The sequence below is a fragment of the Hyla sarda genome, chromosome 4, assembly GCF_029499605.1.
Source record: "Hyla sarda isolate aHylSar1 chromosome 4, aHylSar1.hap1, whole genome shotgun sequence".
NCBI lineage: Eukaryota > Metazoa > Chordata > Amphibia > Anura > Hylidae > Hyla > Hyla sarda.
In genome coordinates this window covers 68,502,459-68,529,765 of record NC_079192.1, presented here as the reverse complement: position 1 = coordinate 68,529,765, position 27,307 = coordinate 68,502,459, and the positions used below count along the sequence as shown (strand labels likewise).

Here is a 27,307-nt window from a genome sequence, read left to right as displayed (position 1 = left end):
CTGTCTACCTTTAGATGCGGAAAACAATCTTAATCGTGTGCTTTCGTCAAGAGCGAGGCTTTCCTTTGTTGTCTCATTCCAACAGCAGCCAGAAGGCATTGAATGGCTACAGATGCATTGTTTCCGTGATAAGCATGGTACCAGATTTTGCAAGATTGACTTCACAAGAGAATCATTAGAGAAGCCAATCAATCACATTTTATCTTGAACTAAAACTCATTGATGGATACCTGGTATTGAGAAGGAAAGCATACACTCCAGATGGGACTCGAACTTCCAATCCCTGGCATAGGAGGCCAGTGCCTTATCCATAAGGCCACCGGGGCTGCATGTTTGAGGTATGATGATAGTTAGTTTACAATCAAATATTCTCATGTTAAAAAGTTATCAAGGCTGGTCTTTTACCGTTTGTTTTCCAATCGGGAAAACAATCTTAATAACGTGCCTGCTTTCTTAGGACGAGAGCGAGAACTTCTTTTGTTGTGTCGTTTTGATAATTTGCTTGCAATACATGGAAAACGGGTAAAAGATTTTGCTGCCCTACTGCAGTTTTTATATAACAATAAAGGTTAGAAAAGAATGCTCCAGGTGAAGCTCGAACTCACAACCTCGGCATTGCTCAACAGTTACTGCTTTATAAGTACCGCGCGCTGACCTATTGCGCCACTGGAGCTTTGCATGTGCTTCAGAAGCCTGCTTTACCAGAGTGCTTTCTATGATCAGTATCAGATCTGGCATTTGCGAGATCGACTTTACAAGCAACTTGGACATGAATTATTAGAGAAGACAGTTGAACACATTTAACAGAACTAAAACACACCCTTGGTTACCTTAAAGAGGGAAGAAAAGCAAGCACCCCAGATGGGACTGGAACCCACTATCCCTGACTTAGGAGTCCACTGGGGATAGCCACCTGTGGGGAAACGTGATGATATGTTTTTTTAAAAAGCGTGCTTTCTGTGATCAGTATCAGATCTGGCTTTTGCGAGATCGACTTTACAAGCAACTTGGACATGAATTATTAGAGAAGACAGTGGAACACATTTAACAGAACTAAAACACACCCTTTGTTACCTTAAAGAGGGAAGAAAAGCAAGCACCCAAGATGGGACTGGAACCCACTATCCCTGGCTTAGGAGTCCACTGGGGCTAGCCACCTGTGGGGAAACATGATGATATGTTTTTTTAAGAAGCAAAATTTCTATTGTGATTGAGTAATCAAGGATGGTCTTTTGCTGTTTACCTTTAGATGCGGAAAACAATCTTAATCGTGTGCTTGATTGCTTTCGTCAAGAGCGAGGCTTTCCTTTGTTGTCTCATTCCAACAGCAGCCAGAAGGCATTGAATGGCTACAGATGGATTGTTTCCATGATAAGCATGGGACCAGATTTTGCAAGATTTACTTCACAAGGAAGAGAATCATTGGAGAAGCCAATCAATCACATTTTATCTTGAACTAAAACTCATTGATGGATACCTGGTATTGAGAAGCAAAGCATACACTCCAGATGGTACTCGAACCCACAATCCCTGGCTTAGGAGGCCAGTGCCTTATCCATAAGGCCACTGGGGCTGCATGTTTGAGGTATGATGATAGTTAGTTTACAATCAAATATTCTCATGTTAAAAAGTTATCAAGGCTGGTCTTTTACCGTTTGTTTTCCAATCGGGAAAACAATCTTAATAACGTGCCTGCTTTCTTAGGACGAGAGCGAGAACTTCTTTTCTTGTGTCGTTTTGATAATTTGCTTGCAATACATGGAAAACGGGTAAAAGACTTTGCTGCCCTACTGCAGTTTTTATATAACAATAAAGGTTAGAAAAGAATGCTCCAGGTGAGGCTCGAACTCACAACCTCGGCATTGCTCAACAGTTACTGCTTTATAAGTACCGCGCGCTGACCGATTGCGCCACTGGAGCTTTGCATGTGTTTCACAAGCCTGCATTACAAGCCTGCTTTCTATGATCAGTATCAGATCTGGCTTTTGCAAGATGGACTTTACAAGCAACTTGGACATGAATTATTAGAGAAGACAGTGGAACACATTTAACGAAACTAAAACACACCCTTGGTTACCTTAAAGAGGGAAGAAAAGCAAGCACCCCAGATGGGACTGGAACCCACTATCCCTGGCTTAGGAGTCCACTGGGGATAGCCACCTGTGGGGAAACGTGATGATATGTTTTTTTTAAAAAGCGTTCTTTCTATGATCAGTATCAGATCTGGCTTTTGCGAGAGCTACTTTACAAGCAACTTGGACATGAATTATTAGAGAAGACAGTGGAACACATTTAACGAAACTAAAACACACCCTTGGTTACCTTAAAGAGGGAAGAAAAGCAAGCACCCCAGATGGGACTGGAACCCACTATCCCTGGCTTAGGAGTCCACTGGGGCTAGCCACCTGTGGGGAAACGTGATGATATGTTTTTTTTAAAAGCGTGCTTTCTATGATCAGTATCAGATCTGGCTTTTGCGAGATCGACTTTACAAGCAATTTGGACATGAATTATTAGAGAAGACAGTGGAACTCATTTAACAGAACTAAAACACACCCTTGGTTACCTTAAAGAGGGAAGAAAAGCAAGCACCCCAGATGGGACTGGAACCCACTATCCCTGGCTTAGGAGGCCAGTGCCTTATCCATTAGGACACTGGGGCTGGATATTTGCAGTATGATGATAGTTAGTTTACAATCAAATATTCTCATGTTAAAAAGTTATCAAGGCTGGTCTTTTACCGTTTGTTTTCCAATCTGGAAAACAATCTTAATAACGTGCCTGCTTTCTTAGGACGAGAGCGAGAACTTCTTTTGTTGTGTCGTTATGATAATTTGCTTGCAATACATGGAAAACGGGTAAAAGACTTTGCTGCCCTACTGCAGTTTTTATATAACAATAAAGGTTAGAAAAGAATGCTCCAGGTGAGGCTCGAACTCACAACCTCGGCATTGCTTAACAGTTACTGCTTTAAAAGTACCGCACGCTGACCGATTGCGCCATTGGAGCTTTGCATGTGGTTCACACGCCTGCTTTACAAGCCTGCTTTCTTTGGTCAGTATCAGATCTGGCTTTTGCAAGATCGACTTTACAAGCAACTTGGACATGAATTATTAGAGAAGACAGTGGAACACATTTAACGAAACTAAAACACACCCTTTGTTACCTTAAAGAGGGAAGAAAAGCAAGCACCCCAGATGGGACTGGAACCCACTATCCCTGGCTTAGAAGTCCACTGGGGCTAGCCACCTGTGGGGAAACGTGATGATATGTTTTTTTTAAAAGCGTGCTTTCTATGATCAGTATCAGATCTGGTTTTTGCGAGATCGACATTACAAGCAACTTGGACATGAATTATTAGAGAAGACAGTGGAACACATTTAACGAAACTAAAACACACCCTTGGTTACCTTAAAGAGGGAAGAAAAGCAAGCACCCCAGATGGGACTGGAACCCACTATCCCTGGCTTAGGAGTCCACTGGGGCTAGCCACCTGTGGGGAAACGTGATGATATGTTTTTTTAAAAAGCATGCTTTCTATGATCAGTATCAGATCTGGCTTTTGCGAGATCGACTTTACAAGCAACTTGGACATGAATTATTAGAGAAGACAGTGTAACACATTTAACAGAACTAAAACACACCCTTGGTTACCTTAAAGAGGGAAGAAAAGCAAGCACCCCAGATGGGACTGGAACCCACTATCCCTGGCTTAGGAGTCCACTGGGGCTAGCCACCTGTGGGGAAACATGATGATATGTTTTTTTTAAAAGCAAAATTTCTATTGTGATTGAGTAATCAAGGATGGTCTTTTGCTGTTTACCTTTAGATGCGGAAAAAAATCTTAATCGTGTGCTTGCTTGCGTTCGTCAAGAGCGAGGCTTTCCTTTGTTGTCTCATTCCAACAGCAGCCAGAAGGCATTGAATGGCTACAGATGCATTGTTTCCGTGATAAGCATGGTACCAGATTTTGCAAGATTGTCTTCACAAGGAAGAGAATCATTACAGAAGCCAATCAATCACATTTTATCTTGAACTAAAACTCATTGATGGATACCTGGTATGGAGAAGGATAGCATACACCCCAGATGGTACTCGAACCCACAATCCCTGGCTTAGGAGGCCAGTGCCTTATCCATTAGGCCACAGGGGCTGGATGTTTGCGGTATGATGATAGTTAGTTTACAATCAAATATTCTCATGTTAAAAAGTTAATAAAGGCTGGTCTTTTACCGTTTGTTTTCCAATCGGGAAAACAATCTTAATAACGTGCCTGCTTTCTTAGGACGAGAGCGAGAACTTCTTTTGTTATGTCGTTTTGATAATTTGCTTGCAATACATGGAAAACGGGTAAAAGTCTTTGCTGCCCTACTGCAGTTTTTATATAACAATAAAGGTTAGAAAAGAATGCTCCAGGTGAGGCTCGAACTCACAACCTCGGCAGTGCTCAACAGTTACTGCTTTATAAGCACCGCGCGCTGACCGATTGCACCACTGGAGCTTTACATATGCTTCACAAGCCTGCTTTACCAGGGTGCTTTCTATGATCAGTATCAGATCTGGCTTTTGCAAGATCGACTTTACAAGCAACTTGGACATGAATTATTCGAGAAGACAGTGGAACACATTTAACGAAACTAAAACACACCCTTTGTTACCTTAAAGAGGGAAGAAAAGCAAGCACCCCAGATGGGACTGGAACCCACTATCCCTGGCTTAGGAGTCCACTGGGGCTAGCCACCTGTGGGGAAACGTGATGATATGTTTTTTTTAAAAGCGTGCTTTCTATGATCAGTATCAGATCTGGTTTTTGCGAGATCGACATTACAAGCAACTTGGACATGAATTATTAGAGAAGACAGTGGAACACATTTAACGAAACTAAAACACACCCTTGGTTACCTTAAAGAGGGAAGAAAAGCAAGCACCCCAGATGGGACTGGAACCCACTATCCCTGGCTTAGGAGTCCACTGGGGCTAGCCACCTGAGGGGAAACGTGATGATATGTTTTTTTAAAAAGCGTGCTTTCTATGATCAGTATCAGATCTGGCTTTTGCGAGATCGACTTTACAAGCAACTTGGACATGAATTATTAGAGAAGACAGTGGAACACAATTAACAGAACTAAAACACACCCTTGGTTACCTTAAAGAGGGAAGAAAAGCAAGCACCCCAGATGGGACTGGAACCCACTATCCCTGGCTTAGGAGTCCACTGGGGCTAGCCACCTGTGGGGAAACATGATGGTATGTTTTTTTAAAAAGCAAAATTTCTATTGTGTTTGAGTAATCAAGGATGGTCTTTTGCTGTCTACCTTTAGATGCGGAAAACAATCTTAATCGTGTGCTTTCGTCAAGAGCGAGGCTTTCCTTTGTTGTCTCATTCCAACAGCAGCCAGAAGGCATTGAATGGCTACAGATGCATTGTTTCCGTGATAAGCATGGTACCAGATTTTGCAAGATTGACTTCACAAGAGAATCATTAGAGAAGCCAATCAATCACATTTTATCTTGAACTAAAACTCATTGATGGATACCTGGTATTGAGAAGGAAAGCATACACTCCAGATGGGACTCGAACTTCCAATCCCTGGCATAGGAGGCCAGTGCCTTATCCATAAGGCCACCGGGGCTGCATGTTTGAGGTATGATGATAGTTAGTTTACAATCAAATATTCTCATGTTAAAAAGTTATCAAGGCTGGTCTTTTACCGTTTGTTTTCCAATCGGGAAAACAATCTTAATAACGTGCCTGCTTTCTTAGGACGAGAGCGAGAACTTCTTTTGTTGTGTCGTTTTGATAATTTGCTTGCAATACATGGAAAACGGGTAAAAGATTTTGCTGCCCTACTGCAGTTTTTATATAACAATAAAGGTTAGAAAAGAATGCTCCAGGTGAAGCTCGAACTCACAACCTCGGCATTGCTCAACAGTTACTGCTTTATAAGTACCGCGCGCTGACCTATTGCGCCACTGGAGCTTTGCATGTGCTTCAGAAGCCTGCTTTACCAGAGTGCTTTCTATGATCAGTATCAGATCTGGCATTTGCGAGATCGACTTTACAAGCAACTTGGACATGAATTATTAGAGAAGACAGTTGAACACATTTAACAGAACTAAAACACACCCTTGGTTACCTTAAAGAGGGAAGAAAAGCAAGCACCCCAGATGGGACTGGAACCCACTATCCCTGACTTAGGAGTCCACTGGGGATAGCCACCTGTGGGGAAACGTGATGATATGTTTTTTTAAAAAGCGTGCTTTCTGTGATCAGTATCAGATCTGGCTTTTGCGAGATCGACTTTACAAGCAACTTGGACATGAATTATTAGAGAAGACAGTGGAACACATTTAACAGAACTAAAACACACCCTTTGTTACCTTAAAGAGGGAAGAAAAGCAAGCACCCAAGATGGGACTGGAACCCACTATCCCTGGCTTAGGAGTCCACTGGGGCTAGCCACCTGTGGGGAAACATGATGATATGTTTTTTTAAGAAGCAAAATTTCTATTGTGATTGAGTAATCAAGGATGGTCTTTTGCTGTTTACCTTTAGATGCGGAAAACAATCTTAATCGTGTGCTTGATTGCTTTCGTCAAGAGCGAGGCTTTCCTTTGTTGTCTCATTCCAACAGCAGCCAGAAGGCATTGAATGGCTACAGATGGATTGTTTCCATGATAAGCATGGGACCAGATTTTGCAAGATTTACTTCACAAGGAAGAGAATCATTGGAGAAGCCAATCAATCACATTTTATCTTGAACTAAAACTCATTGATGGATACCTGGTATTGAGAAGCAAAGCATACACTCCAGATGGTACTCGAACCCACAATCCCTGGCTTAGGAGGCCAGTGCCTTATCCATAAGGCCACTGGGGCTGCATGTTTGAGGTATGATGATAGTTAGTTTACAATCAAATATTCTCATGTTAAAAAGTTATCAAGGCTGGTCTTTTACCGTTTGTTTTCCAATCGGGAAAACAATCTTAATAACGTGCCTGCTTTCTTAGGACGAGAGCGAGAACTTCTTTTCTTGTGTCGTTTTGATAATTTGCTTGCAATACATGGAAAACGGGTAAAAGACTTTGCTGCCCTACTGCAGTTTTTATATAACAATAAAGGTTAGAAAAGAATGCTCCAGGTGAGGCTCGAACTCACAACCTCGGCATTGCTCAACAGTTACTGCTTTATAAGTACCGCGCGCTGACCGATTGCGCCACTGGAGCTTTGCATGTGTTTCACAAGCCTGCATTACAAGCCTGCTTTCTATGATCAGTATCAGATCTGGCTTTTGCAAGATGGACTTTACAAGCAACTTGGACATGAATTATTAGAGAAGACAGTGGAACACATTTAACGAAACTAAAACACACCCTTGGTTACCTTAAAGAGGGAAGAAAAGCAAGCACCCCAGATGGGACTGGAACCCACTATCCCTGGCTTAGGAGTCCACTGGGGATAGCCACCTGTGGGGAAACGTGATGATATGTTTTTTTTAAAAAGCGTTCTTTCTATGATCAGTATCAGATCTGGCTTTTGCGAGAGCTACTTTACAAGCAACTTGGACATGAATTATTAGAGAAGACAGTGGAACACATTTAACGAAACTAAAACACACCCTTGGTTACCTTAAAGAGGGAAGAAAAGCAAGCACCCCAGATGGGACTGGAACCCACTATCCCTGGCTTAGGAGTCCACTGGGGCTAGCCACCTGTGGGGAAACGTGATGATATGTTTTTTTTAAAAGCGTGCTTTCTATGATCAGTATCAGATCTGGCTTTTGCGAGATCGACTTTACAAGCAATTTGGACATGAATTATTAGAGAAGACAGTGGAACTCATTTAACAGAACTAAAACACACCCTTGGTTACCTTAAAGAGGGAAGAAAAGCAAGCACCCCAGATGGGACTGGAACCCACTATCCCTGGCTTAGGAGGCCAGTGCCTTATCCATTAGGACACTGGGGCTGGATATTTGCAGTATGATGATAGTTAGTTTACAATCAAATATTCTCATGTTAAAAAGTTATCAAGGCTGGTCTTTTACCGTTTGTTTTCCAATCTGGAAAACAATCTTAATAACGTGCCTGCTTTCTTAGGACGAGAGCGAGAACTTCTTTTGTTGTGTCGTTTTGATAATTTGCTTGCAATACATGGAAAACGGGTAAAAGACTTTGCTGCCCTACTGCAGTTTTTATATAACAATAAAGGTTAGAAAAGAATGCTCCAGGTGAGGCTCGAACTCACAACCTCGGCATTGCTTAACAGTTACTGCTTTAAAAGTACCGCACGCTGACCGATTGCGCCATTGGAGCTTTGCATGTGGTTCACACGCCTGCTTTACAAGCCTGCTTTCTTTGGTCAGTATCAGATCTGGCTTTTGCAAGATCGACTTTACAAGCAACTTGGACATGAATTATTAGAGAAGACAGTGGAACACATTTAACGAAACTAAAACACACCCTTTGTTACCTTAAAGAGGGAAGAAAAGCAAGCACCCCAGATGGGACTGGAACCCACTATCCCTGGCTTAGAAGTCCACTGGGGCTAGCCACCTGTGGGGAAACGTGATGATATGTTTTTTTTAAAAGCGTGCTTTCTATGATCAGTATCAGATCTGGTTTTTGCGAGATCGACATTACAAGCAACTTGGACATGAATTATTAGAGAAGACAGTGGAACACATTTAACGAAACTAAAACACACCCTTGGTTACCTTAAAGAGGGAAGAAAAGCAAGCACCCCAGATGGGACTGGAACCCACTATCCCTGGCTTAGGAGTCCACTGGGGCTAGCCACCTGTGGGGAAACGTGATGATATGTTTTTTTAAAAAGCATGCTTTCTATGATCAGTATCAGATCTGGCTTTTGCGAGATCGACTTTACAAGCAACTTGGACATGAATTATTAGAGAAGACAGTGTAACACATTTAACAGAACTAAAACACACCCTTGGTTACCTTAAAGAGGGAAGAAAAGCAAGCACCCCAGATGGGACTGGAACCCACTATCCCTGGCTTAGGAGTCCACTGGGGCTAGCCACCTGTGGGGAAACATGATGATATGTTTTTTTTAAAAGCAAAATTTCTATTGTGATTGAGTAATCAAGGATGGTCTTTTGCTGTTTACCTTTAGATGCGGAAAAAAATCTTAATCGTGTGCTTGCTTGCGTTCGTCAAGAGCGAGGCTTTCCTTTGTTGTCTCATTCCAACAGCAGCCAGAAGGCATTGAATGGCTACAGATGCATTGTTTCCGTGATAAGCATGGTACCAGATTTTGCAAGATTGTCTTCACAAGGAAGAGAATCATTACAGAAGCCAATCAATCACATTTTATCTTGAACTAAAACTCATTGATGGATACCTGGTATGGAGAAGGATAGCATACACCCCAGATGGTACTCGAACCCACAATCCCTGGCTTAGGAGGCCAGTGCCTTATCCATTAGGCCACAGGGGCTGGATGTTTGCGGTATGATGATAGTTAGTTTACAATCAAATATTCTCATGTTAAAAAGTTAATAAAGGCTGGTCTTTTACCGTTTGTTTTCCAATCGGGAAAACAATCTTAATAACGTGCCTGCTTTCTTAGGACGAGAGCGAGAACTTCTTTTGTTATGTCGTTTTGATAATTTGCTTGCAATACATGGAAAACGGGTAAAAGTCTTTGCTGCCCTACTGCAGTTTTTATATAACAATAAAGGTTAGAAAAGAATGCTCCAGGTGAGGCTCGAACTCACAACCTCGGCAGTGCTCAACAGTTACTGCTTTATAAGCACCGCGCGCTGACCGATTGCACCACTGGAGCTTTACATATGCTTCACAAGCCTGCTTTACCAGGGTGCTTTCTATGATCAGTATCAGATCTGGCTTTTGCAAGATCGACTTTACAAGCAACTTGGACATGAATTATTCGAGAAGACAGTGGAACACATTTAACGAAACTAAAACACACCCTTTGTTACCTTAAAGAGGGAAGAAAAGCAAGCACCCCAGATGGGACTGGAACCCACTATCCCTGGCTTAGGAGTCCACTGGGGCTAGCCACCTGTGGGGAAACGTGATGATATGTTTTTTTTAAAAGCGTGCTTTCTATGATCAGTATCAGATCTGGTTTTTGCGAGATCGACATTACAAGCAACTTGGACATGAATTATTAGAGAAGACAGTGGAACACATTTAACGAAACTAAAACACACCCTTGGTTACCTTAAAGAGGGAAGAAAAGCAAGCACCCCAGATGGGACTGGAACCCACTATCCCTGGCTTAGGAGTCCACTGGGGCTAGCCACCTGAGGGGAAACGTGATGATATGTTTTTTTAAAAAGCGTGCTTTCTATGATCAGTATCAGATCTGGCTTTTGCGAGATCGACTTTACAAGCAACTTGGACATGAATTATTAGAGAAGACAGTGGAACACAATTAACAGAACTAAAACACACCCTTGGTTACCTTAAAGAGGGAAGAAAAGCAAGCACCCCAGATGGGACTGGAACCCACTATCCCTGGCTTAGGAGTCCACTGGGGCTAGCCACCTGTGGGGAAACATGATGGTATGTTTTTTTAAAAAGCAAAATTTCTATTGTGTTTGAGTAATCAAGGATGGTCTTTTGCTGTCTACCTTTAGATGCGGAAAACAATCTTAATCGTGTGCTTTCGTCAAGAGCGAGGCTTTCCTTTGTTGTCTCATTCCAACAGCAGCCAGAAGGCATTGAATGGCTACAGATGCATTGTTTCCGTGATAAGCATGGTACCAGATTTTGCAAGATTGACTTCACAAGAGAATCATTAGAGAAGCCAATCAATCACATTTTATCTTGAACTAAAACTCATTGATGGATACCTGGTATTGAGAAGGAAAGCATACACTCCAGATGGGACTCGAACTTCCAATCCCTGGCATAGGAGGCCAGTGCCTTATCCATAAGGCCACCGGGGCTGCATGTTTGAGGTATGATGATAGTTAGTTTACAATCAAATATTCTCATGTTAAAAAGTTATCAAGGCTGGTCTTTTACCGTTTGTTTTCCAATCGGGAAAACAATCTTAATAACGTGCCTGCTTTCTTAGGACGAGAGCGAGAACTTCTTTTGTTGTGTCGTTTTGATAATTTGCTTGCAATACATGGAAAACGGGTAAAAGATTTTGCTGCCCTACTGCAGTTTTTATATAACAATAAAGGTTAGAAAAGAATGCTCCAGGTGAAGCTCGAACTCACAACCTCGGCATTGCTCAACAGTTACTGCTTTATAAGTACCGCGCGCTGACCTATTGCGCCACTGGAGCTTTGCATGTGCTTCAGAAGCCTGCTTTACCAGAGTGCTTTCTATGATCAGTATCAGATCTGGCATTTGCGAGATCGACTTTACAAGCAACTTGGACATGAATTATTAGAGAAGACAGTTGAACACATTTAACAGAACTAAAACACACCCTTGGTTACCTTAAAGAGGGAAGAAAAGCAAGCACCCCAGATGGGACTGGAACCCACTATCCCTGACTTAGGAGTCCACTGGGGATAGCCACCTGTGGGGAAACGTGATGATATGTTTTTTTAAAAAGCGTGCTTTCTGTGATCAGTATCAGATCTGGCTTTTGCGAGATCGACTTTACAAGCAACTTGGACATGAATTATTAGAGAAGACAGTGGAACACATTTAACAGAACTAAAACACACCCTTTGTTACCTTAAAGAGGGAAGAAAAGCAAGCACCCAAGATGGGACTGGAACCCACTATCCCTGGCTTAGGAGTCCACTGGGGCTAGCCACCTGTGGGGAAACATGATGATATGTTTTTTTAAGAAGCAAAATTTCTATTGTGATTGAGTAATCAAGGATGGTCTTTTGCTGTTTACCTTTAGATGCGGAAAACAATCTTAATCGTGTGCTTGATTGCTTTCGTCAAGAGCGAGGCTTTCCTTTGTTGTCTCATTCCAACAGCAGCCAGAAGGCATTGAATGGCTACAGATGGATTGTTTCCATGATAAGCATGGGACCAGATTTTGCAAGATTTACTTCACAAGGAAGAGAATCATTGGAGAAGCCAATCAATCACATTTTATCTTGAACTAAAACTCATTGATGGATACCTGGTATTGAGAAGCAAAGCATACACTCCAGATGGTACTCGAACCCACAATCCCTGGCTTAGGAGGCCAGTGCCTTATCCATAAGGCCACTGGGGCTGCATGTTTGAGGTATGATGATAGTTAGTTTACAATCAAATATTCTCATGTTAAAAAGTTATCAAGGCTGGTCTTTTACCGTTTGTTTTCCAATCGGGAAAACAATCTTAATAACGTGCCTGCTTTCTTAGGACGAGAGCGAGAACTTCTTTTCTTGTGTCGTTTTGATAATTTGCTTGCAATACATGGAAAACGGGTAAAAGACTTTGCTGCCCTACTGCAGTTTTTATATAACAATAAAGGTTAGAAAAGAATGCTCCAGGTGAGGCTCGAACTCACAACCTCGGCATTGCTCAACAGTTACTGCTTTATAAGTACCGCGCGCTGACCGATTGCGCCACTGGAGCTTTGCATGTGTTTCACAAGCCTGCATTACAAGCCTGCTTTCTATGATCAGTATCAGATCTGGCTTTTGCAAGATGGACTTTACAAGCAACTTGGACATGAATTATTAGAGAAGACAGTGGAACACATTTAACGAAACTAAAACACACCCTTGGTTACCTTAAAGAGGGAAGAAAAGCAAGCACCCCAGATGGGACTGGAACCCACTATCCCTGGCTTAGGAGTCCACTGGGGATAGCCACCTGTGGGGAAACGTGATGATATGTTTTTTTTAAAAAGCGTTCTTTCTATGATCAGTATCAGATCTGGCTTTTGCGAGAGCTACTTTACAAGCAACTTGGACATGAATTATTAGAGAAGACAGTGGAACACATTTAACGAAACTAAAACACACCCTTGGTTACCTTAAAGAGGGAAGAAAAGCAAGCACCCCAGATGGGACTGGAACCCACTATCCCTGGCTTAGGAGTCCACTGGGGCTAGCCACCTGTGGGGAAACGTGATGATATGTTTTTTTTAAAAGCGTGCTTTCTATGATCAGTATCAGATCTGGCTTTTGCGAGATCGACTTTACAAGCAATTTGGACATGAATTATTAGAGAAGACAGTGGAACTCATTTAACAGAACTAAAACACACCCTTGGTTACCTTAAAGAGGGAAGAAAAGCAAGCACCCCAGATGGGACTGGAACCCACTATCCCTGGCTTAGGAGGCCAGTGCCTTATCCATTAGGACACTGGGGCTGGATATTTGCAGTATGATGATAGTTAGTTTACAATCAAATATTCTCATGTTAAAAAGTTATCAAGGCTGGTCTTTTACCGTTTGTTTTCCAATCTGGAAAACAATCTTAATAACGTGCCTGCTTTCTTAGGACGAGAGCGAGAACTTCTTTTGTTGTGTCGTTTTGATAATTTGCTTGCAATACATGGAAAACGGGTAAAAGACTTTGCTGCCCTACTGCAGTTTTTATATAACAATAAAGGTTAGAAAAGAATGCTCCAGGTGAGGCTCGAACTCACAACCTCGGCATTGCTTAACAGTTACTGCTTTAAAAGTACCGCACGCTGACCGATTGCGCCATTGGAGCTTTGCATGTGGTTCACACGCCTGCTTTACAAGCCTGCTTTCTTTGGTCAGTATCAGATCTGGCTTTTGCAAGATCGACTTTACAAGCAACTTGGACATGAATTATTAGAGAAGACAGTGGAACACATTTAACGAAACTAAAACACACCCTTTGTTACCTTAAAGAGGGAAGAAAAGCAAGCACCCCAGATGGGACTGGAACCCACTATCCCTGGCTTAGAAGTCCACTGGGGCTAGCCACCTGTGGGGAAACGTGATGATATGTTTTTTTTAAAAGCGTGCTTTCTATGATCAGTATCAGATCTGGTTTTTGCGAGATCGACATTACAAGCAACTTGGACATGAATTATTAGAGAAGACAGTGGAACACATTTAACGAAACTAAAACACACCCTTGGTTACCTTAAAGAGGGAAGAAAAGCAAGCACCCCAGATGGGACTGGAACCCACTATCCCTGGCTTAGGAGTCCACTGGGGCTAGCCACCTGTGGGGAAACGTGATGATATGTTTTTTTAAAAAGCATGCTTTCTATGATCAGTATCAGATCTGGCTTTTGCGAGATCGACTTTACAAGCAACTTGGACATGAATTATTAGAGAAGACAGTGTAACACATTTAACAGAACTAAAACACACCCTTGGTTACCTTAAAGAGGGAAGAAAAGCAAGCACCCCAGATGGGACTGGAACCCACTATCCCTGGCTTAGGAGTCCACTGGGGCTAGCCACCTGTGGGGAAACATGATGATATGTTTTTTTTAAAAGCAAAATTTCTATTGTGATTGAGTAATCAAGGATGGTCTTTTGCTGTTTACCTTTAGATGCGGAAAAAAATCTTAATCGTGTGCTTGCTTTCATCAAGAGCGAGGCTTTCCTTTGTTGTCTCATTCCAACAGCAGCCAGAAGGCATTGAATGGCTACAGATGCATTGTTTCCGTGATAAGCATGGTACCAGATTTTGCAAAATTGACTTCACAAGAGAATCATTAGAGAAGCCAAACAATCACATTTTATCTTGAACTACAACTCATTGATGGATACCTGGTATAGAGAAGGAAAGCATACACCCCAGATGGGACTCGAACCCACAATCCCTGGCTTAGGAGGCCAGTGCCTTATCCATTAGGCCACTGGGGCTGGATGTTTGCAGTATGATGATAGTTAGTTTACAATCAAATATTCTCATGTTAAAAAGTTATCAAGGCTGGTCTTTTACCGTTTGTTTTCCAATCGGGAAAACAATCTTAATAACGTGCCTGCTTTCTTAGGACGAGAGCGAGAACTTCTTTTGTTGTGTCGTTTTGATAATTTGCTTGCAATACATGGAAAACGGGTAAAAGACTTTGCTGCCCTACTGCAGTTTTTATATAACAATAAAGGTTAGAAAAGAATGCTCCAGGTGAGGCTCAAACTCACAACCTCGGCATTGCTCAACAGTTACTGCTTTATAAGTACCGCACGCTGTCCGATTGCGCTACTGGAGCTTTGCATGTGCTTCACAAGCCTGCTTTACAAGGGTGCTTTCTATGATCAGTATCAGATCTGGCTTTTGCGAGATCGACTTTACAAGCAACTTGGACATGAATTATTCGAGAAGACAGTGGAACACATTTAACAAAACTAAAACACACCCTTTGTTATCTTAAAGAGGGAAGAAAAGCAAGCACCCCAGATGGGACAGGAACCCACTATCCCTGGCTTAGGAGTTCACTGGGGCTAGCCACCTGTGGGGAAATGTGATCATATGTTTTTTTTTAAAAGCGTGCTTTCTATGATCAGTATCAGATCTGGTTGTTGCGAGATCGACTTTACAAGCAACTTGGACATGAATTATTAGAGAAGACAGTGGAACACATTTAACGAAACTAAAACACACCCTTGGTTACCTTAAAGAGGGAAGAAAAGCAAGCACCCCAGATGGGACAGGAACCCACTATCCCTGGCTTAGGAGTTCACTGGGGCTAGCCACCTATGGGGAAATGTGATGATATGTTTTTTTTTAAAAGCGTGCTTTCTATGATCAGTATCAGATCTGGTTTTTGCGAGATCGACTTTACAAGCAACTTGGACATGAATTATTAGAGAAGACAGTGGAACACATTTAACGAAACTAAAACACACCCTTGGTTACCTTAAAGAGGGAAGAAAAGCAAGCACCCCAGATGGGACTGGAACCCACTATCCCTGGCTTAGGAGTCCACTGGGGATAGCCACCTGTGGGGAAACGTGATGATATGTTTTTTAAAAAGCGTTCTTTCTATGATCAGTATCAGATCTGGCTTTTGCGAGATCTACTTTACAAGCAACTTGGACATGAATTATTAGAGAAGACAGTGGAACACATTTAACAGAACTAAAACACACCCTTGGTTACCTTAAAGAGGGAAGAAAAGCAAGCACCCCAGATGGGACTGGAACCCACTATCCCTGGCTTAGGAGTCCACTGGGGCTAGCCACCTGTGGGGAAACATGATGATATGTTTTTTTAAAAAGCAAAATTTCTATTGTGATTGAGTAATCAAGGATGGTCTTTTGCTGTTTACCTTTAGATGCGGAAAACAATCTTAATCGTGTGCTTGCTTGCGTTCGTCAAGAGCGAGGCTTTCCTTTGTTGTCTCATTCCAACAGCAGCCAGAAGGCATTGAATGGCTACAGATGCATTGTTTCCGTGATAAGCATGGTACCAGATTTTGCAAGATTGTCTTCACAAGGAAGAGAATCATTACAGAAGCCAATCAATCACATTTTATCTTGAACTAAAACTCATTGATGGATACCTGGTATGGAGAAGGATAGCATACACCCCAGATGGTACTCGAACCCACAATCCCTGGCTTAGGAGGCCAGTGCCTTATCCATTAGGCCACAGGGGCTGGATGTTTGCGGTATGATGATAGTTAGTTTACAATCAAATATTCTCATGTTAAAAAGTTAATAAAGGCTGGTCTTTTACCGTTTGTTTTCCAATCGGGAAAACAATCTTAATAACGTGCCTGCTTTCTTAGGACGAGAGCGAGAACTTCTTTTGTTATGTCGTTTTGATAATTTGCTTGCAATACATGGAAAACGGGTAAAAGTCTTTGCTGCCCTACTGCAGTTTTTATATAACAATAAAGGTTAGAAAAGAATGCTCCAGGTGAGGCTCGAACTCACAACCTCGGCAGTGCTCAACAGTTACTGCTTTATAAGCACCGCGCGCTGACCGATTGCACCACTGGAGCTTTACATATGCTTCACAAGCCTGCTTTACCAGGGTGCTTTCTATGATCAGTATCAGATCTGGCTTTTGCAAGATCGACTTTACAAGCAACTTGGACATGAATTATTCGAGAAGACAGTGGAACACATTTAACGAAACTAAAACACACCCTTTGTTACCTTAAAGAGGGAAGAAAAGCAAGCACCCCAGATGGGACTGGAACCCACTATCCCTGGCTTAGGAGTCCACTGGGGCTAGCCACCTGTGGGGAAACGTGATGATATGTTTTTTTTAAAAGCGTGCTTTCTATGATCAGTATCAGATCTGGTTTTTGCGAGATCGACATTACAAGCAACTTGAACATGAATTATTAGAGAAGACAGTGGAACACATTTAACGAAACTAAAACACACCCTTGGTTACCTTAAAGAGGGAAGAAAAGCAAGCACCCCAGATGGGACTGGAACCCACTATCCCTGGCTTAGGAGTCCACTGGGGCTAGCCACCTGAGGGGAAACGTGATGATATGTTTTTTTAAAAAGCGTGCTTTCTATGATCAGTATCAGATCTGGCTTTTGCGAGATCGACTTTACAAGCAACTTGGACATGAATTATTAGAGAAGACAGTGGAACACAATTAACAGAACTAAAACACACCCTTGGTTACCTTAAAGAGGGAAGAAAAGCAAGTACCCCAGATGGGACTGGAACCCACTATCCCTGGCTTAGGAGTCCACTGGGGCTAGCCACCTGTGGGGAAACATGATGGTATGTTTTTTTAAAAAGCAAAATTTCTATTGTGTTTGAGTAATCAAGGATGGTCTTTTGCTGTCTACCTTTAGATGCGGAAAACAATCTTAATCGTGTGCTTTCGTCAAGAGCGAGGCTTTCCTTTGTTGTCTCATTCCAACAGCAGCCAGAAGGCATTGAATGGCTACAGATGCATTGTTTCCGTGATAAGCATGGTACCAGATTTTGCAAGATTGACTTCACAAGAGAATCATTAGAGAAGCCAATCAATCACATTTTATCTTGAACTAAAACTCATTGATGGATACCTGGTATTGAGAAGGAAAGCATACACTCCAGATGGGACTCGAACTTCCAATCCCTGGCATAGGAGGCCAGTGCCTTATCCATAAGGCCACCGGGGCTGCATGTTTGAGGTATGATGATAGTTAGTTTACAATCAAATATTCTCATGTTAAAAAGTTATCAAGGCTGGTCTTTTACCGTTTGTTTTCCAATCGGGAAAACAATCTTAATAACGTGCCTGCTTTCTTAGGACGAGAGCGAGAACTTCTTTTGTTGTGTCGTTTTGATAATTTGCTTGCAATACATGGAAAACGGGTAAAAGATTTTGCTGCCCTACTGCAGTTTTTATATAACAATAAAGGTTAGAAAAGAATGCTCCAGGTGAAGCTCGAACTCACAACCTCGGCATTGCTCAACAGTTACTGCTTTATAAGTACCGCGCGCTGACCTATTGGGCCACTGGAGCTTTGCATGTGCTTCAGAAGCCTGCTTTACCAGAGTGCTTTCTATGATCAGTATCAGATCTGGCATTTGCGAGATCGACTTTACAAGCAACTTGGACATGAATTATTAGAGAAGACAGTTGAACACATTTAACAGAACTAAAACACACCCTTGGTTACCTTAAAGAGGGAAGAAAAGCAAGCACCCCAGATGGGACTGGAACCCACTATCCCTGACTTAGGAGTCCACTGGGGATAGCCACCTGTGGGGAAACGTGATGATATGTTTTTTTAAAAAGCGTGCTTTCTGTGATCAGTATCAGATCTGGCTTTTGCGAGATCGACTTTACAAGCAACTTGGACATGAATTATTAGAGAAGACAGTGGAACACATTTAACAGAACTAAAACACACCCTTTGTTACCTTAAAGAGGGAAGAAAAGCAAGCACCCAAGATGGGACTGGAACCCACTATCCCTGGCTTAGGAGTCCACTGGGGCTAGCCACCTGTGGGGAAACATGATGATATGTTTTTTTAAGAAGCAAAATTTCTATTGTGATTGAGTAATCAAGGATGGTCTTTTGCTGTTTACCTTTAGATGCGGAAAACAATCTTAATCGTGTGCTTGATTGCTTTCGTCAAGAGCGAGGCTTTCCTTTGTTGTCTCATTCCAACAGCAGCCAGAAGGCATTGAATGGCTACAGATGGATTGTTTCCATGATAAGCATGGGACCAGATTTTGCAAGATTTACTTCACAAGGAAGAGAATCATTGGAGAAGCCAATCAATCACATTTTATCTTGAACTAAAACTCATTGATGGATACCTGGTATTGAGAAGCAAAGCATACACTCCAGATGGTACTCGAACCCACAATCCCTGGCTTAGGAGGCCAGTGCCTTATCCATAAGGCCACTGGGGCTGCATGTTTGAGGTATGATGATAGTTAGTTTACAATCAAATATTCTCATGTTAAAAAGTTATCAAGGCTGGTCTTTTACCGTTTGTTTTCCAATCGGGAAAACAATCTTAATAACGTGCCTGCTTTCTTAGGACGAGAGCGAGAACTTCTTTTCTTGTGTCGTTTTGATAATTTGCTTGCAATACATGGAAAACGGGTAAAAGACTTTGCTGCCCTACTGCAGTTTTTATATAACAATAAAGGTTAGAAAAGAATGCTCCAGGTGAGGCTCGAACTCACAACCTCGGCATTGCTCAACAGTTACTGCTTTATAAGTACCGCGCGCTGACCGATTGCGCCACTGGAGCTTTGCATGTGTTTCACAAGCCTGCATTACAAGCCTGCTTTCTATGATCAGTATCAGATCTGGCTTTTGCAAGATGGACTTTACAAGCAACTTGGACATGAATTATTAGAGAAGACAGTGGAACACATTTAACGAAACTAAAACACACCCTTGGTTACCTTAAAGAGGGAAGAAAAGCAAGCACCCCAGATGGGACTGGAACCCACTATCCCTGGCTTAGGAGTCCACTGGGGATAGCCACCTGTGGGGAAACGTGATGATATGTTTTTTTTAAAAAGCGTTCTTTCTATGATCAGTATCAGATCTGGCTTTTGCGAGAGCTACTTTACAAGCAACTTGGACATGAATTATTAGAGAAGACAGTGGAACACATTTAACGAAACTAAAACACACCCTTGGTTACCTTAAAGAGGGAAGAAAAGCAAGCACCCCAGATGGGACTGGAACCCACTATCCCTGGCTTAGGAGTCCACTGGGGCTAGCCACCTGTGGGGAAACGTGATGATATGTTTTTTTTAAAAGCGTGCTTTCTATGATCAGTATCAGATCTGGCTTTTGCGAGATCGACTTTACAAGCAATTTGGACATGAATTATTAGAGAAGACAGTGGAACTCATTTAACAGAACTAAAACACACCCTTGGTTACCTTAAAGAGGGAAGAAAAGCAAGCACCCCAGATGGGACTGGAACCCACTATCCCTGGCTTAGGAGGCCAGTGCCTTATCCATTAGGACACTGGGGCTGGATATTTGCAGTATGATGATAGTTAGTTTACAATCAAATATTCTCATGTTAAAAAGTTATCAAGGCTGGTCTTTTACCGTTTGTTTTCCAATCTGGAAAACAATCTTAATAACGTGCCTGCTTTCTTAGGACGAGAGCGAGAACTTCTTTTGTTGTGTCGTTTTGATAATTTGCTTGCAATACATGGAAAACGGGTAAAAGACTTTGCTGCCCTACTGCAGTTTTTATATAACAATAAAGGTTAGAAAAGAATGCTCCAGGTGAGGCTCGAACTCACAACCTCGGCATTGCTTAACAGTTACTGCTTTAAAAGTACCGCACGCTGACCGATTGCGCCATTGGAGCTTTGCATGTGGTTCACACGCCTGCTTTACAAGCCTGCTTTCTTTGGTCAGTATCAGATCTGGCTTTTGCAAGATCGACTTTACAAGCAACTTGGACATGAATTATTAGAGAAGACAGTGGAACACATTTAACGAAACTAAAACACACCCTTTGTTACCTTAAAGAGGGAAGAAAAGCAAGCACCCCAGATGGGACTGGAACCCACTATCCCTGGCTTAGAAGTCCACTGGGGCTAGCCACCTGTGGGGAAACGTGATGATATGTTTTTTTTAAAAGCGTGCTTTCTATGATCAGTATCAGATCTGGTTTTTGCGAGATCGACATTACAAGCAACTTGGACATGAATTATTAGAGAAGACAGTGGAACACATTTAACAAAACTAAAACACACCCTTGGTTACCTTAAAGAGGGAAGAAAAGCAAGCACCCCAGATGGGACTGGAACCCACTATCCCTGGCTTAGGAGTCCACTGGGGCTAGCCACCTGTGGGGAAACGTGATGATATGTTTTTTTAAAAAGCATGCTTTCTATGATCAGTATCAGATCTGGCTTTTGCGAGATCGACTTTACAAGCAACTTGGACATGAATTATTAGAGAAGACAGTGTAACACATTTAACAGAACTAAAACACACCCTTGGTTACCTTAAAGAGGGAAGAAAAGCAAGCACCCCAGATGGGACTGGAACCCACTATCCCTGGCTTAGGAGTCCACTGGGGCTAGCCACCTGTGGGGAAACATGATGATATGTTTTTTTTAAAAGCAAAATTTCTATTGTGATTGAGTAATCAAGGATGGTCTTTTGCTGTTTACCTTTAGATGCGGAAAAAAATCTTAATCGTGTGCTTGCTTGCGTTCGTCAAGAGCGAGGCTTTCCTTTGTTGTCTCATTCCAACAGCAGCCAGAAGGCATTGAATGGCTACAGATGCATTGTTTCCGTGATAAGCATGGTACCAGATTTTGCAAGATTGTCTTCACAAGGAAGAGAATCATTACAGAAGCCAATCAATCACATTTTATCTTGAACTAAAACTCATTGATGGATACCTGGTATGGAGAAGGATAGCATACACCCCAGATGGTACTCGAACCCACAATCCCTGGCTTAGGAGGCCAGTGCCTTATCCATTAGGCCACAGGGGCTGGATGTTTGCGGTATGATGATAGTTAGTTTACAATCAAATATTCTCATGTTAAAAAGTTAATAAAGGCTGGTCTTTTACCGTTTGTTTTCCAATCGGGAAAACAATCTTAATAACGTGCCTGCTTTCTTAGGACGAGAGCGAGAACTTCTTTTGTTATGTCGTTTTGATAATTTGCTTGCAATACATGGAAAACGGGTAAAAGTCTTTGCTGCCCTACTGCAGTTTTTATATAACAATAAAGGTTAGAAAAGAATGCTCCAGGTGAGGCTCGAACTCACAACCTCGGCAGTGCTCAACAGTTACTGCTTTATAAGCACCGCGCGCTGACCGATTGCACCACTGGAGCTTTACATATGCTTCACAAGCCTGCTTTACCAGGGTGCTTTCTATGATCAGTATCAGATCTGGCTTTTGCAAGATCGACTTTACAAGCAACTTGGACATGAATTATTCGAGAAGACAGTGGAACACATTTAACGAAACTAAAACACACCCTTTGTTACCTTAAAGAGGGAAGAAAAGCAAGCACCCCAGATGGGACTGGAACCCACTATCCCTGGCTTAGGAGTCCACTGGGGCTAGCCACCTGTGGGGAAACGTGATGATATGTTTTTTTTAAAAGCGTGCTTTCTATGATCAGTATCAGATCTGGTTTTTGCGAGATCGACATTACAAGCAACTTGGACATGAATTATTAGAGAAGACAGTGGAACACATTTAACGAAACTAAAACACACCCTTGGTTACCTTAAAGAGGGAAGAAAAGCAAGCACCCCAGATGGGACTGGAACCCACTATCCCTGGCTTAGGAGTCCACTGGGGCTAGCCACCTGAGGGGAAACGTGATGATATGTTTTTTTAAAAAGCGTGCTTTCTATGATCAGTATCAGATCTGGCTTTTGCGAGATCGACTTTACAAGCAACTTGGACATGAATTATTAGAGAAGACAGTGGAACACAATTAACAGAACTAAAACACACCCTTGGTTACCTTAAAGAGGGAAGAAAAGCAAGCACCCCAGATGGGACTGGAACCCACTATCCCTGGCTTAGGAGTCCACTGGGGCTAGCCACCTGTGGGGAAACATGATGGTATGTTTTTTTAAAAAGCAAAATTTCTATTGTGTTTGAGTAATCAAGGATGGTCTTTTGCTGTCTACCTTTAGATGCGGAAAACAATCTTAATCGTGTGCTTTCGTCAAGAGCGAGGCTTTCCTTTGTTGTCTCATTCCAACAGCAGCCAGAAGGCATTGAATGGCTACAGATGCATTGTTTCCGTGATAAGCATGGTACCAGATTTTGCAAGATTGACTTCACAAGAGAATCATTAGAGAAGCCAATCAATCACATTTTATCTTGAACTAAAACTCATTGATGGATACCTGGTATTGAGAAGGAAAGCATACACTCCAGATGGGACTCGAACTTCCAATCCCTGGCATAGGAGGCCAGTGCCTTATCCATAAGGCCACCGGGGCTGCATGTTTGAGGTATGATGATAGTTAGTTTACAATCAAATATTCTCATGTTAAAAAGTTATCAAGGCTGGTCTTTTACCGTTTGTTTTCCAATCGGGAAAACAATCTTAATAACGTGCCTGCTTTCTTAGGACGAGAGCGAGAACTTCTTTTGTTGTGTCGTTTTGATAATTTGCTTGCAATACATGGAAAACGGGTAAAAGATTTTGCTGCCCTACTGCAGTTTTTATATAACAATAAAGGTTAGAAAAGAATGCTCCAGGTGAAGCTCGAACTCACAACCTCGGCATTGCTCAACAGTTACTGCTTTATAAGTACCGCGCGCTGACCTATTGCGCCACTGGAGCTTTGCATGTGCTTCAGAAGCCTGCTTTACCAGAGTGCTTTCTATGATCAGTATCAGATCTGGCATTTGCGAGATCGACTTTACAAGCAACTTGGACATGAATTATTAGAGAAGACAGTTGAACACATTTAACAGAACTAAAACACACCCTTGGTTACCTTAAAGAGGGAAGAAAAGCAAGCACCCCAGATGGGACTGGAACCCACTATCCCTGACTTAGGAGTCCACTGGGGATAGCCACCTGTGGGGAAACGTGATGATATGTTTTTTTAAAAAGCGTGCTTTCTGTGATCAGTATCAGATCTGGCTTTTGCGAGATCGACTTTACAAGCAACTTGGACATGAATTATTAGAGAAGACAGTGGAACACATTTAACAGAACTAAAACACACCCTTTGTTACCTTAAAGAGGGAAGAAAAGCAAGCACCCAAGATGGGACTGGAACCCACTATCCCTGGCTTAGGAGTCCACTGGGGCTAGCCACCTGTGGGGAAACATGATGATATGTTTTTTTAAGAAGCAAAATTTCTATTGTGATTGAGTAATCAAGGATGGTCTTTTGCTGTTTACCTTTAGATGCGGAAAACAATCTTAATCGTGTGCTTGATTGCTTTCGTCAAGAGCGAGGCTTTCCTTTGTTGTCTCATTCCAACAGCAGCCAGAAGGCATTGAATGGCTACAGATGGATTGTTTCCATGATAAGCATGGGACCAGATTTTGCAAGATTTACTTCACAAGGAAGAGAATCATTGGAGAAGCCAATCAATCACATTTTATCTTGAACTAAAACTCATTGATGGATACCTGGTATTGAGAAGCAAAGCATACACTCCAGATGGTACTCGAACCCACAATCCCTGGCTTAGGAGGCCAGTGCCTTATCCATAAGGCCACTGGGGCTGCATGTTTGAGGTATGATGATAGTTAGTTTACAATCAAATATTCTCATGTTAAAAAGTTATCAAGGCTGGTCTTTTACCGTTTGTTTTCCAATCGGGAAAACAATCTTAATAACGTGCCTGCTTTCTTAGGACGAGAGCGAGAACTTCTTTTCTTGTGTCGTTTTGATAATTTGCTTGCAATACATGGAAAACGGGTAAAAGACTTTGCTGCCCTACTGCAGTTTTTATATAACAATAAAGGTTAGAAAAGAATGCTCCAGGTGAGGCTCGAACTCACAACCTCGGCATTGCTCAACAGTTACTGCTTTATAAGTACCGCGCGCTGACCGATTGCGCCACTGGAGCTTTGCATGTGTTTCACAAGCCTGCATTACAAGCCTGCTTTCTATGATCAGTATCAGATCTGGCTTTTGCAAGATGGACTTTACAAGCAACTTGGACATGAATTATTAGAGAAGACAGTGGAACACATTTAACGAAACTAAAACACACCCTTGGTTACCTTAAAGAGGGAAGAAAAGCAAGCACCCCAGATGGGACTGGAACCCACTATCCCTGGCTTAGGAGTCCACTGGGGATAGCCACCTGTGGGGAAACGTGATGATATGTTTTTTTTAAAAAGCGTTCTTTCTATGATCAGTATCAGATCTGGCTTTTGCGAGAGCTACTTTACAAGCAACTTGGACATGAATTATTAGAGAAGACAGTGGAACACATTTAACGAAACTAAAACACACCCTTGGTTACCTTAAAGAGGGAAGAAAAGCAAGCACCCCAGATGGGACTGGAACCCACTATCCCTGGCTTAGGAGTCCACTGGGGCTAGCCACCTGTGGGGAAACGTGATGATATGTTTTTTTTAAAAGCGTGCTTTCTATGATCAGTATCAGATCTGGCTTTTGCGAGATCGACTTTACAAGCAATTTGGACATGAATTATTAGAGAAGACAGTGGAACTCATTTAACAGAACTAAAACACACCCTTGGTTACCTTAAAGAGGGAAGAAAAGCAAGCACCCCAGATGGGACTGGAACCCACTATCCCTGGCTTAGGAGGCCAGTGCCTTATCCATTAGGACACTGGGGCTGGATATTTGCAGTATGATGATAGTTAGTTTACAATCAAATATTCTCATGTTAAAAAGTTATCAAGGCTGGTCTTTTACCGTTTGTTTTCCAATCTGGAAAACAATCTTAATAACGTGCCTGCTTTCTTAGGACGAGAGCGAGAACTTCTTTTGTTGTGTCGTTTTGATAATTTGCTTGCAATACATGGAAAACGGGTAAAAGACTTTGCTGCCCTACTGCAGTTTTTATATAACAATAAAGGTTAGAAAAGAATGCTCCAGGTGAGGCTCGAACTCACAACCTCGGCATTGCTTAACAGTTACTGCTTTAAAAGTACCGCACGCTGACCGATTGCGCCATTGGAGCTTTGCATGTGGTTCACACGCCTGCTTTACAAGCCTGCTTTCTTTGGTCAGTATCAGATCTGGCTTTTGCAAGATCGACTTTACAAGCAACTTGGACATGAATTATTAGAGAAGACAGTGGAACACATTTAACGAAACTAAAACACACCCTTTGTTACCTTAAAGAGGGAAGAAAAGCAAGCACCCCAGATGGGACTGGAACCCACTATCCCTGGCTTAGAAGTCCACTGGGGCTAGCCACCTGTGGGGAAACGTGATGATATGTTTTTTTTAAAAGCGTGCTTTCTATGATCAGTATCAGATCTGGTTTTTGCGAGATCGACATTACAAGCAACTTGGACATGAATTATTAGAGAAGACAGTGGAACACATTTAACGAAACTAAAACACACCCTTGGTTACCTTAAAGAGGGAAGAAAAGCAAGCACCCCAGATGGGACTGGAACCCACTATCCCTGGCTTAGGAGTCCACTGGGGCTAGCCACCTGTGGGGAAACGTGATGATATGTTTTTTTAAAAAGCATGCTTTCTATGATCAGTATCAGATCTGGCTTTTGCGAGATCGACTTTACAAGCAACTTGGACATGAATTATTAGAGAAGACAGTGTAACACATTTAACAGAACTAAAACACACCCTTGGTTACCTTAAAGAGGGAAGAAAAGCAAGCACCCCAGATGGGACTGGAACCCACTATCCCTGGCTTAGGAGTCCACTGGGGCTAGCCACCTGTGGGGAAACATGATGATATGTTTTTTTTAAAAGCAAAATTTCTATTGTGATTGAGTAATCAAGGATGGTCTTTTGCTGTTTACCTTTAGATGCGGAAAAAAATCTTAATCGTGTGCTTGCTTTCATCAAGAGCGAGGCTTTCCTTTGTTGTCTCATTCCAACAGCAGCCAGAAGGCATTGAATGGCTACAGATGCATTGTTTCCGTGATAAGCATGGTACCAGATTTAGCAAAATTGACTTCACAAGAGAATCATTAGAGAAGCCAAACAATCACATTTTATCTTGAACTACAACTCATTGATGGATACCTGGTATAGAGAAGGAAAGCATACACCCCAGATGGGACTCGAACCCACAATCCCTGGCTTAGGAGGCCAGTGCCTTATCCATTAGGCCACTGGGGCTGGATGTTTGCAGTATGATGATAGTTAGTTTACAATCAAATATTCTCATGTTAAAAAGTTATCAAGGCTGGTCTTTTACCGTTTGTTTTCCAATCGGGAAAACAATCTTAATAACGTGCCTGCTTTCTTAGGACGAGAGCGAGAACTTCTTTTGTTGTGTCGTTTTGATAATTTGCTTGCAATACATGGAAAACGGGTAAAAGACT

At 42.2% G+C, this 27,307-nt stretch overlaps 20 non-coding genes across 20 annotated transcripts; all 20 read right to left on the bottom strand.

Moving 5' to 3' along the window:
• Window positions 1-580: 580 nt before the first annotated feature.
• On the bottom strand, window positions 581-673 carry TRNAI-UAU (transfer RNA isoleucine (anticodon UAU)). The gene is given in 2 exon segments: window positions 581-616; window positions 636-673. It is a non-coding gene; the product is annotated as a tRNA-Ile (tRNA).
• A 1,154-nt stretch (window positions 674-1,827) lies between these two features.
• TRNAI-UAU (transfer RNA isoleucine (anticodon UAU)) lies at window positions 1,828-1,920 on the bottom strand. The gene is given in 2 exon segments: window positions 1,828-1,863; window positions 1,883-1,920. It is a non-coding gene; the product is annotated as a tRNA-Ile (tRNA).
• Window positions 1,921-4,080: 2,160 nt separating this feature from the next.
• On the bottom strand, window positions 4,081-4,153 carry TRNAR-CCU (transfer RNA arginine (anticodon CCU)). The gene has a single exon. It is a non-coding gene; the product is annotated as a tRNA-Arg (tRNA).
• Window positions 4,154-4,408: 255 nt separating this feature from the next.
• On the bottom strand, window positions 4,409-4,501 carry TRNAI-UAU (transfer RNA isoleucine (anticodon UAU)). The gene is given in 2 exon segments: window positions 4,409-4,444; window positions 4,464-4,501. It is a non-coding gene; the product is annotated as a tRNA-Ile (tRNA).
• Window positions 4,502-5,887: 1,386 nt separating this feature from the next.
• Window positions 5,888-5,980, bottom strand: TRNAI-UAU (transfer RNA isoleucine (anticodon UAU)). Its single transcript is given in 2 exon segments — window positions 5,888-5,923; window positions 5,943-5,980. It is a non-coding gene; the product is annotated as a tRNA-Ile (tRNA).
• Window positions 5,981-7,134: 1,154 nt separating this feature from the next.
• TRNAI-UAU (transfer RNA isoleucine (anticodon UAU)) lies at window positions 7,135-7,227 on the bottom strand. Its single transcript is given in 2 exon segments — window positions 7,135-7,170; window positions 7,190-7,227. It is a non-coding gene; the product is annotated as a tRNA-Ile (tRNA).
• Window positions 7,228-9,387: 2,160 nt separating this feature from the next.
• TRNAR-CCU (transfer RNA arginine (anticodon CCU)) lies at window positions 9,388-9,460 on the bottom strand. The gene has a single exon. It is a non-coding gene; the product is annotated as a tRNA-Arg (tRNA).
• Window positions 9,461-9,715: 255 nt separating this feature from the next.
• TRNAI-UAU (transfer RNA isoleucine (anticodon UAU)) lies at window positions 9,716-9,808 on the bottom strand. Its single transcript is given in 2 exon segments — window positions 9,716-9,751; window positions 9,771-9,808. It is a non-coding gene; the product is annotated as a tRNA-Ile (tRNA).
• A 1,386-nt stretch (window positions 9,809-11,194) lies between these two features.
• On the bottom strand, window positions 11,195-11,287 carry TRNAI-UAU (transfer RNA isoleucine (anticodon UAU)). The gene is given in 2 exon segments: window positions 11,195-11,230; window positions 11,250-11,287. It is a non-coding gene; the product is annotated as a tRNA-Ile (tRNA).
• Window positions 11,288-12,441: 1,154 nt separating this feature from the next.
• On the bottom strand, window positions 12,442-12,534 carry TRNAI-UAU (transfer RNA isoleucine (anticodon UAU)). The gene is given in 2 exon segments: window positions 12,442-12,477; window positions 12,497-12,534. It is a non-coding gene; the product is annotated as a tRNA-Ile (tRNA).
• A 2,152-nt stretch (window positions 12,535-14,686) lies between these two features.
• On the bottom strand, window positions 14,687-14,759 carry TRNAR-CCU (transfer RNA arginine (anticodon CCU)). The gene has a single exon. It is a non-coding gene; the product is annotated as a tRNA-Arg (tRNA).
• Window positions 14,760-15,013: 254 nt separating this feature from the next.
• TRNAI-UAU (transfer RNA isoleucine (anticodon UAU)) lies at window positions 15,014-15,106 on the bottom strand. The gene is given in 2 exon segments: window positions 15,014-15,049; window positions 15,069-15,106. It is a non-coding gene; the product is annotated as a tRNA-Ile (tRNA).
• Window positions 15,107-16,422: 1,316 nt separating this feature from the next.
• TRNAR-CCU (transfer RNA arginine (anticodon CCU)) lies at window positions 16,423-16,495 on the bottom strand. The gene has a single exon. It is a non-coding gene; the product is annotated as a tRNA-Arg (tRNA).
• A 255-nt stretch (window positions 16,496-16,750) lies between these two features.
• Window positions 16,751-16,843, bottom strand: TRNAI-UAU (transfer RNA isoleucine (anticodon UAU)). The gene is given in 2 exon segments: window positions 16,751-16,786; window positions 16,806-16,843. It is a non-coding gene; the product is annotated as a tRNA-Ile (tRNA).
• Window positions 16,844-19,476: 2,633 nt separating this feature from the next.
• Window positions 19,477-19,569, bottom strand: TRNAI-UAU (transfer RNA isoleucine (anticodon UAU)). The gene is given in 2 exon segments: window positions 19,477-19,512; window positions 19,532-19,569. It is a non-coding gene; the product is annotated as a tRNA-Ile (tRNA).
• Window positions 19,570-21,729: 2,160 nt separating this feature from the next.
• Window positions 21,730-21,802, bottom strand: TRNAR-CCU (transfer RNA arginine (anticodon CCU)). Its single transcript has one exon. It is a non-coding gene; the product is annotated as a tRNA-Arg (tRNA).
• A 255-nt stretch (window positions 21,803-22,057) lies between these two features.
• Window positions 22,058-22,150, bottom strand: TRNAI-UAU (transfer RNA isoleucine (anticodon UAU)). The gene is given in 2 exon segments: window positions 22,058-22,093; window positions 22,113-22,150. It is a non-coding gene; the product is annotated as a tRNA-Ile (tRNA).
• Window positions 22,151-23,536: 1,386 nt separating this feature from the next.
• Window positions 23,537-23,629, bottom strand: TRNAI-UAU (transfer RNA isoleucine (anticodon UAU)). Its single transcript is given in 2 exon segments — window positions 23,537-23,572; window positions 23,592-23,629. It is a non-coding gene; the product is annotated as a tRNA-Ile (tRNA).
• Window positions 23,630-24,783: 1,154 nt separating this feature from the next.
• TRNAI-UAU (transfer RNA isoleucine (anticodon UAU)) lies at window positions 24,784-24,876 on the bottom strand. Its single transcript is given in 2 exon segments — window positions 24,784-24,819; window positions 24,839-24,876. It is a non-coding gene; the product is annotated as a tRNA-Ile (tRNA).
• Window positions 24,877-27,028: 2,152 nt separating this feature from the next.
• On the bottom strand, window positions 27,029-27,101 carry TRNAR-CCU (transfer RNA arginine (anticodon CCU)). Its single transcript has one exon. It is a non-coding gene; the product is annotated as a tRNA-Arg (tRNA).
• Between the last annotated feature and the right edge of the window lie 206 nt (window positions 27,102-27,307).